This window comes from Schistocerca serialis, chromosome 7 (assembly GCF_023864345.2).
Source record: "Schistocerca serialis cubense isolate TAMUIC-IGC-003099 chromosome 7, iqSchSeri2.2, whole genome shotgun sequence".
NCBI classification, from domain to species: domain Eukaryota; kingdom Metazoa; phylum Arthropoda; class Insecta; order Orthoptera; family Acrididae; genus Schistocerca; species Schistocerca serialis.
Window position 1 is genome coordinate 603,044,170 of NC_064644.1, and position 9,158 is coordinate 603,053,327.

A 9,158-nucleotide genomic window follows, 5' to 3' on the forward strand; every position below is an offset into this window, starting at 1 on the left:
AAACTGTATTTAGTAATAGGAACATTTTCACATTGATGCAAAGAAAACTAGATATTGGCCAACGGCAAATAAGGCCGTTTCCTAGCAACAGCCACGCTGTGCATCACGCACTCGTGGGAAGCCAATGAAATACTTCCCGTGAGGCTCAAACTGTCGACCTTCACTTTACAATAATTAGGCACTGCCCCGGTGGTACCGACGCGTACATACTGAAACGTCTTTGGATCGTCAGTGAGTACTTCATATTAGAAATTTCGTGTTCGCCCTGATGTGCATTAAAGGGCAGATTCTTCAGTAAAAGTTAGTTCTGCGCTCAGTTTCAGTATATGGCCCTAGCAGCACCAGGAAAACGGGTTCACATGTGCTCGCCTTCCACTCGGCGTTGAGCGCCTACAGCGAGATTGCCTTCGGCCTCTGGCGCCAGGAGGGAAGGCGACACATCACGGCGCAAGCAGCGCGTAGCAGAAGGCGGTGGTGCTGTGTCGGTCAGCATGGTTGCTTCCCAAGTAGCTGATCCGGGTTCGAAACCCGGACACCGCACCGAAGTTGTCTTCTTTACCCAGGAGAGTGTTTCCAACGCTCGCGATCGTCGAATTTCCGAACTGTCGTGTTACGAATGGTTTTCCTTCGCCCCTCGTCCCGCTCCGCGTAGGCTAGTGCGGATTGCGATTCACAGCATCGTGTGTCCCCATGTGTCGACTTGTCTCGACTTTGCTCGGCTGACGCGAAAGCTGACGCTTGCAAATGGTCGTATATGTAGAGGAAGGGCGCTAGAAACGACTGGGAGAGACCAACTCGACAAACGCACAACGGACCCTTTCATTTGACTGTGGCCGCAGGTTCGCGAATTTGCGTCCCGAGAGGCAAGAGAGGGGTCAGCGTGCTGGACCGTATCATTACCGCGCAGCAACACCGAAAACTAAGGGAAAAGGCAAAATAAAAGATTCCAACAGCACGCAGACTTCCTAGTTAGCCACTGAGCCGTGTACTAAGCACGCAAAAACGCTGCTTAACTTCGGTGATCGGACGAGAACCCGCGTCGTCAGCGTGGCACACAAGTCGGCGAGAACGTTTCCAGACGTGCGGACATCTCAGTCCTTGTACAGATCACTTGGGATTTGCCTGGCAGTCTCTCGCGCTGCCTTTTAGGGAAGCAATATGGAATATCCCTTGGTGGGATGTAACCCATAGCCTTCCCGTTGTTAGCATGACACATTAACTTAGTGAGCATACTGCCCACGCAATACGGCCGCTTCAGAACTCCAGCACCTGAACCACCGTTTCATCTATCTTTATTAAGGCCTTAAGATTCATTTAAACACGTATGCGTTGCTGTTGAGGTTTTCTCGCTGTCGCTTGGAACCCAGAGCCACAGCACAACAACAACGGAAACGTCCGTGAGAAGAGCTAAACCTCGACGCAGGAAAAGTATGTTCCGCTATTTCTTTTCGACCGCTCGGGCTGTCACTGTCGTCTCTAGTAAAATCTGCGGCGTGTTCCTGCATAATTTACTTGTTCTGTAAGATCAAGGGAGTATGTTAGTTTCAGAATGTTTAAAATGCTTTGTCAGATGTGGGGTTCGAACCCACGCTCCCTTGCGGGAACCAGAGCTTAAATCTGGCGCCTTAGACCGCTCGGCCAATCTGACGTGCGAGGCAAGAGCTCCAGAGACTTCCATCTCTAGCAATATCTCAAAGAACCTCACTGCGAAATCTGTTTCTTTTTTCGGTAGGATGGAATTATGTCAGTTTTAGAAAATTTAAGACGCAATGTCAGACATGGCGTAGAAAATGCACCCTCCCTTTCGGGAAGCAATGTGGCGCGTTGGACCGCTTTCTTCCGTCGTTTCTAGTTTGAACTGTAACTAGCAAAACTGTATTTAGTAATAGGAACATTTTCACATTGATGCAAAGAAAACTAGATATTGGCCAACGGCAAATAAGGCCGTTTCCTAGCAACAGCCACGCTGTGCATCACGCACTCGTGGGAAGCCAATGAAATACTTCCCGTGAGGCTCAAACTGTCGACCTTCACTTTACAATAATTAGGCACTGCCCCGGTGGTACCGACGCGTACATACTGAAACGTCTTTGGATCGTCAGTGAGTACTTCATATTAGAAATTTCGTGTTCGCCCTGATGTGCATTAAAGGGCAGATTCTTCAGTAAAAGTTAGTTCTGCGCTCAGTTTCAGTATATGGCCCTAGCAGCACCAGGAAAACGGGTTCACATGTGCTCGCCTTCCACTCGGCGTTGAGCGCCTACAGCGAGATTGCCTTCGGCCTCTGGCGCCAGGAGGGAAGGCGACACATCACGGCGCAAGCAGCGCGTAGCAGAAGGCGGTGGTGCTGTGTCGGTCAGCATGGTTGCTTCCCAAGTAGCTGATCCGGGTTCGAAACCCGGACACCGCACCGAAGTTGTCTTCTTTACCCAGGAGAGTGTTTCCAACGCTCGCGATCGTCGAATTTCCGAACTGTCGTGTTACGAATGGTTTTCCTTCGCCCCTCGTCCCGCTCCGCGTAGGCTAGTGCGGATTGCGATTCACAGCATCGTGTGTCCCCATGTGTCGACTTGTCTCGACTTTGCTCGGCTGACGCGAAAGCTGACGCTTGCAAATGGTCGTATATGTAGAGGAAGGGCGCTAGAAACGACTGGGAGAGACCAACTCGACAAACGCACAACGGACCCTTTCATTTGACTGTGGCCGCAGGTTCGCGAATTTGCGTCCCGAGAGGCAAGAGAGGGGTCAGCGTGCTGGACCGTATCATTACCGCGCAGCAACACCGAAAACTAAGGGAAAAGGCAAAATAAAAGATTCCAACAGCACGCAGACTTCCTAGTTAGCCACTGAGCCGTGTACTAAGCACGCAAAAACGCTGCTTAACTTCGGTGATCGGACGAGAACCCGCGTCGTCAGCGTGGCACACAAGTCGGCGAGAACGTTTCCAGACGTGCGGACATCTCAGTCCTTGTACAGATCACTTGGGATTTGCCTGGCAGTCTCTCGCGCTGCCTTTTAGGGAAGCAATATGGAATATCCCTTGGTGGGATGTAACCCATAGCCTTCCCGTTGTTAGCATGACACATTAACTTAGTGAGCATACTGCCCACGCAATACGGCCGCTTCAGAACTCCAGCACCTGAACCACCGTTTCATCTATCTTTATTAAGGCCTTAAGATTCATTTAAACACGTATGCGTTGCTGTTGAGGTTTTCTCGCTGTCGCTTGGAACCCAGAGCCACAGCACAACAACAACGGAAACGTCCGTGAGAAGAGCTAAACCTCGACGCAGGAAAAGTATGTTCCGCTATTTCTTTTCGACCGCTCGGGCTGTCACTGTCGTCTCTAGTAAAATCTGCGGCGTGTTCCTGCATAATTTACTTGTTCTGTAAGATCAAGGGAGTATGTTAGTTTCAGAATGTTTAAAATGCTTTGTCAGATGTGGGGTTCGAACCCACGCTCCCTTGCGGGAACCAGAGCTTAAATCTGGCGCCTTAGACCGCTCGGCCAATCTGACGTGCGAGGCAAGAGCTCCAGAGACTTCCATCTCTAGCAATATCTCAAAGAACCTCACTGCGAAATCTGTTTCTTTTTTCGGTAGGATGGAATTATGTCAGTTTTAGAAAATTTAAGACGCAATGTCAGACATGGCGTAGAAAATGCACCCTCCCTTTCGGGAAGCAATGTGGCGCGTTGGACCGCTTTCTTCCGTCGTTTCTAGTTTGAACTGTAACTAGCAAAACTGTATTTAGTAATAGGAACATTTTCACATTGATGCAAAGAAAACTAGATATTGGCCAACGGCAAATAAGGCCGTTTCCTAGCAACAGCCACGCTGTGCATCACGCACTCGTGGGAAGCCAATGAAATACTTCCCGTGAGGCTCAAACTGTCGACCTTCACTTTACAATAATTAGGCACTGCCCCGGTGGTACCGACGCGTACATACTGAAACGTCTTTGGATCGTCAGTGAGTACTTCATATTAGAAATTTCGTGTTCGCCCTGATGTGCATTAAAGGGCAGATTCTTCAGTAAAAGTTAGTTCTGCGCTCAGTTTCAGTATATGGCCCTAGCAGCACCAGGAAAACGGGTTCACATGTGCTCGCCTTCCACTCGGCGTTGAGCGCCTACAGCGAGATTGCCTTCGGCCTCTGGCGCCAGGAGGGAAGGCGACACATCACGGCGCAAGCAGCGCGTAGCAGAAGGCGGTGGTGCTGTGTCGGTCAGCATGGTTGCTTCCCAAGTAGCTGATCCGGGTTCGAAACCCGGACACCGCACCGAAGTTGTCTTCTTTACCCAGGAGAGTGTTTCCAACGCTCGCGATCGTCGAATTTCCGAACTGTCGTGTTACGAATGGTTTTCCTTCGCCCCTCGTCCCGCTCCGCGTAGGCTAGTGCGGATTGCGATTCACAGCATCGTGTGTCCCCATGTGTCGACTTGTCTCGACTTTGCTCGGCTGACGCGAAAGCTGACGCTTGCAAATGGTCGTATATGTAGAGGAAGGGCGCTAGAAACGACTGGGAGAGACCAACTCGACAAACGCACAACGGACCCTTTCATTTGACTGTGGCCGCAGGTTCGCGAATTTGCGTCCCGAGAGGCAAGAGAGGGGTCAGCGTGCTGGACCGTATCATTACCGCGCAGCAACACCGAAAACTAAGGGAAAAGGCAAAATAAAAGATTCCAACAGCACGCAGACTTCCTAGTTAGCCACTGAGCCGTGTACTAAGCACGCAAAAACGCTGCTTAACTTCGGTGATCGGACGAGAACCCGCGTCGTCAGCGTGGCACACAAGTCGGCGAGAACGTTTCCAGACGTGCGGACATCTCAGTCCTTGTACAGATCACTTGGGATTTGCCTGGCAGTCTCTCGCGCTGCCTTTTAGGGAAGCAATATGGAATATCCCTTGGTGGGATGTAACCCATAGCCTTCCCGTTGTTAGCATGACACATTAACTTAGTGAGCATACTGCCCACGCAATACGGCCGCTTCAGAACTCCAGCACCTGAACCACCGTTTCATCTATCTTTATTAAGGCCTTAAGATTCATTTAAACACGTATGCGTTGCTGTTGAGGTTTTCTCGCTGTCGCTTGGAACCCAGAGCCACAGCACAACAACAACGGAAACGTCCGTGAGAAGAGCTAAACCTCGACGCAGGAAAAGTATGTTCCGCTATTTCTTTTCGACCGCTCGGGCTGTCACTGTCGTCTCTAGTAAAATCTGCGGCGTGTTCCTGCATAATTTACTTGTTCTGTAAGATCAAGGGAGTATGTTAGTTTCAGAATGTTTAAAATGCTTTGTCAGATGTGGGGTTCGAACCCACGCTCCCTTGCGGGAACCAGAGCTTAAATCTGGCGCCTTAGACCGCTCGGCCAATCTGACGTGCGAGGCAAGAGCTCCAGAGACTTCCATCTCTAGCAATATCTCAAAGAACCTCACTGCGAAATCTGTTTCTTTTTTCGGTAGGATGGAATTATGTCAGTTTTAGAAAATTTAAGACGCAATGTCAGACATGGCGTAGAAAATGCACCCTCCCTTTCGGGAAGCAATGTGGCGCGTTGGACCGCTTTCTTCCGTCGTTTCTAGTTTGAACTGTAACTAGCAAAACTGTATTTAGTAATAGGAACATTTTCACATTGATGCAAAGAAAACTAGATATTGGCCAACGGCAAATAAGGCCGTTTCCTAGCAACAGCCACGCTGTGCATCACGCACTCGTGGGAAGCCAATGAAATACTTCCCGTGAGGCTCAAACTGTCGACCTTCACTTTACAATAATTAGGCACTGCCCCGGTGGTACCGACGCGTACATACTGAAACGTCTTTGGATCGTCAGTGAGTACTTCATATTAGAAATTTCGTGTTCGCCCTGATGTGCATTAAAGGGCAGATTCTTCAGTAAAAGTTAGTTCTGCGCTCAGTTTCAGTATATGGCCCTAGCAGCACCAGGAAAACGGGTTCACATGTGCTCGCCTTCCACTCGGCGTTGAGCGCCTACAGCGAGATTGCCTTCGGCCTCTGGCGCCAGGAGGGAAGGCGACACATCACGGCGCAAGCAGCGCGTAGCAGAAGGCGGTGGTGCTGTGTCGGTCAGCATGGTTGCTTCCCAAGTAGCTGATCCGGTTCGAAACCCGGACACCGCACCGAAGTTGTCTTCTTTACCCAGGAGAGTGTTTCCAACGCTCGCGATCGTCGAATTCCGAACTGTCGTGTTACGAATGGTTTTCCTTCGCCCCTCGTCCCGCTCCGCGTAGGCTAGTGCGGATTGCGATTCACAGCATCGTGTGTCCCCATGTGTCGACTTGTCTCGACTTTGCTCGGCTGACGCGAAAGCTGACGCTTGCAAATGGTCGTATATGTAGAGGAAGGGCGCTAGAAACGACTGGGAGAGACCAACTCGACAAACGCACAACGGACCCTTTCATTTGACTGTGGCCGCAGGTTCGCGAATTTGCGTCCCGAGAGGCAAGAGAGGGGTCAGCGTGCTGGACCGTATCATTACCGCGCAGCAACACCGAAAACTAAGGAAAAGGCAAAATAAAAGATTCCAACAGCACGCAGACTTCCTAGTTAGCCACTGAGCCGTGTACTAAGCACGCAAAAACGCTGCTTAACTTCGGTGATCGGACGAGAACCCCGCGTCGTCAGCGTGGCACACAAGTCGGCGAGAACGTTTCCAGACGTGCGGACATCTCAGTCCTTGTACAGATCACTTGGGATTTGCCTGGCAGTCTCTCGCGCTGCCTTTTAGGGAAGCAATATGGAATATCCCTTGGTGGGATGTAACCCATAGCCTTCCCGTTGTTAGCATGACACATTAACTTAGTGAGCATACTGCCCACGCAATACGGCCGCTTCAGAACTCCAGCACCTGAACCACCGTTTCATCTATCTTTATTAAGGCCTTAAGATTCATTTAAACACGTATGCGTTGCTGTTGAGGTTTTCTCGCTGTCGCTTGGAACCCAGAGCCACAGCACAACAACAACGGAAACGTCCGTGAGAAGAGCTAAACCTCGACGCAGGAAAAGTATGTTCCGCTATTTCTTTTCGACCGCTCGGGCTGTCACTGTCGTCTCTAGTAAAATCTGCGGCGTGTTCCTGCATAATTTACTTGTTCTGTAAGATCAAGGGAGTATGTTAGTTTCAGAATGTTTAAAATGCTTTGTCAGATGTGGGGTTCGAACCCACGCTCCCTTGCGGGAACCAGAGCTTAAATCTGGCGCCTTAGACCGCTCGGCCAATCTGACGTGCGAGGCAAGAGCTCCAGAGACTTCCATCTCTAGCAATATCTCAAAGAACCTCACTGCGAAATCTGTTTCTTTTTTCGGTAGGATGGAATTATGTCAGTTTTAGAAAATTTAAGACGCAATGTCAGACATGGCGTAGAAAATGCACCCTCCCTTTCGGGAAGCAATGTGGCGCGTTGGACCGCTTTCTTCCGTCGTTTCTAGTTTGAACTGTAACTAGCAAAACTGTATTTAGTAATAGGAACATTTTCACATTGATGCAAAGAAAACTAGATATTGGCCAACGGCAAATAAGGCCGTTTCCTAGCAACAGCCACGCTGTGCATCACGCACTCGTGGGAAGCCAATGAAATACTTCCCGTGAGGCTCAAACTGTCGACCTTCACTTTACAATACTTAGGCACTGCCCCGGTGGTACCGACGCGTACATACTGAAACGTCTTTGGATCGTCAGTGAGTACTTCATATTAGAAATTTCGTGTTCGCCCTGATGTGCATTAAAGGGCAGATTCTTCAGTAAAAGTTAGTTCTGCGCTCAGTTTCAGTATATGGCCCTAGCAGCACCAGGAAAACGGGTTCACATGTGCTCGCCTTCCACTCGGCGTTTGAGCGCCTACAGCGAGATTGCCTTCGGCCTCTGGCGCCAGGAGGGAAGGCGACACATCACGGCGCAAGCAGCGCGTAGCAGAAGGCGGTGGTGCTGTGTCGGTCAGCATGGTTGCTTCCCAAGTAGCTGATCCGGGTTCGAAACCCGGACACCGCACGGAAGTTGTCTTCTTTACCCAGGAGAGTGTTTCCAACGCTCGCGATCGTCGAATTTCCGAACTGTCGTGTTACGAATGGTTTTCCTTCGCCCCTCGTCCCGCTCCGCGTAGGCTAGTGCGGATTGCGATTCACAGCATCGTGTGTCCCCATGTGTCGACTTGTCTCGACTTTGCTCGGCTGACGCGAAAGCTGACGCTTGCAAATGGTCGTATATGTAGAGGAAGGGCGCTAGAAACGACTGGAGAGACCAACTCGACAAACGCACAACGGACCCTTTCATTTGACTGTGGCCGCAGGTTCGCGAATTTGCGTCCCGAGAGGCAAGAGAGGGGTCAGCGTGCTGGACCGTATCATTACCGCGCAGCAACACCGAAAACTAAGGGAAAAGGCAAAATAAAAGATTCCAACAGCACGCAGACTTCCTAGTTAGCCACTGAGCCGTGTACTAAGCACGCAAAAACGCTGCTTAACTTCGGTGATCGGACGAGAACCCGCGTCGTCAGCGTGGCACACAAGTCGGCGAGAACGTTTCCAGACGTGCGGACATCTCAGTCCTTGTACAGATCACTTGGGATTTGCCTGGCAGTCTCTCGCGCTGCCTTTTAGGGAAGCAATATGGAATATCCCTTGGTGGGATGTAACCCATAGCCTTCCCGTTGTTAGCATGACACATTAACTTAGTGAGCATACTGCCCACGCAATACGGCCGCTTCAGAACTCCAGCACCTGAACCACCGTTTCATCTATCTTTATTAAGGCCTTAAGATTCATTTAAACACGTATGCGTTGCTGTTGAGGTTTTCTCGCTGTCGCTTGGAACCCAGAGCCACAGCACAACAACAACGGAAACGTCCGTGAGAAGAGCTAAACCTCGACGCAGGAAAAGTATGTTCCGCTATTTCTTTTCGACCGCTCGGGCTGTCACTGTCGTCTCTAGTAAAATCTGCGGCGTGTTCCTGCATAATTTACTTGTTCTGTAAGATCAAGGGAGTATGTTAGTTTCAGAATGTTTAAAATGCTTTGTCAGATGTGGGGTTCGAACCCACGCTCCCTTGCGGGAACCAGAGCTTAAATCTGGCGCCTTAGACCGCTCGGCCAATCTGACGTGCGAGGCAAGAGCTCCAGAGACTTCCATCT

The 9,158-nt window shown here is 50.4% G+C and overlaps 4 non-coding genes across 4 annotated transcripts; all 4 read right to left on the minus strand.

Moving 5' to 3' along the window:
* Positions 1–1,564: 1,564 nt before the first annotated feature.
* Trnal-uaa (transfer RNA leucine (anticodon UAA)) lies at positions 1,565–1,648 on the minus strand. Its single transcript has one exon. It is a non-coding gene; the product is annotated as a tRNA-Leu (tRNA).
* Positions 1,649–3,434: 1,786 nt separating this feature from the next.
* On the minus strand, positions 3,435–3,518 carry Trnal-uaa (transfer RNA leucine (anticodon UAA)). The gene has a single exon. It is a non-coding gene; the product is annotated as a tRNA-Leu (tRNA).
* A 1,786-nt stretch (positions 3,519–5,304) lies between these two features.
* Positions 5,305–5,388, minus strand: Trnal-uaa (transfer RNA leucine (anticodon UAA)). Its single transcript has one exon. It is a non-coding gene; the product is annotated as a tRNA-Leu (tRNA).
* A 1,784-nt stretch (positions 5,389–7,172) lies between these two features.
* Positions 7,173–7,256, minus strand: Trnal-uaa (transfer RNA leucine (anticodon UAA)). The gene has a single exon. It is a non-coding gene; the product is annotated as a tRNA-Leu (tRNA).
* Positions 7,257–9,158: the final 1,902 nt, after the last annotated feature.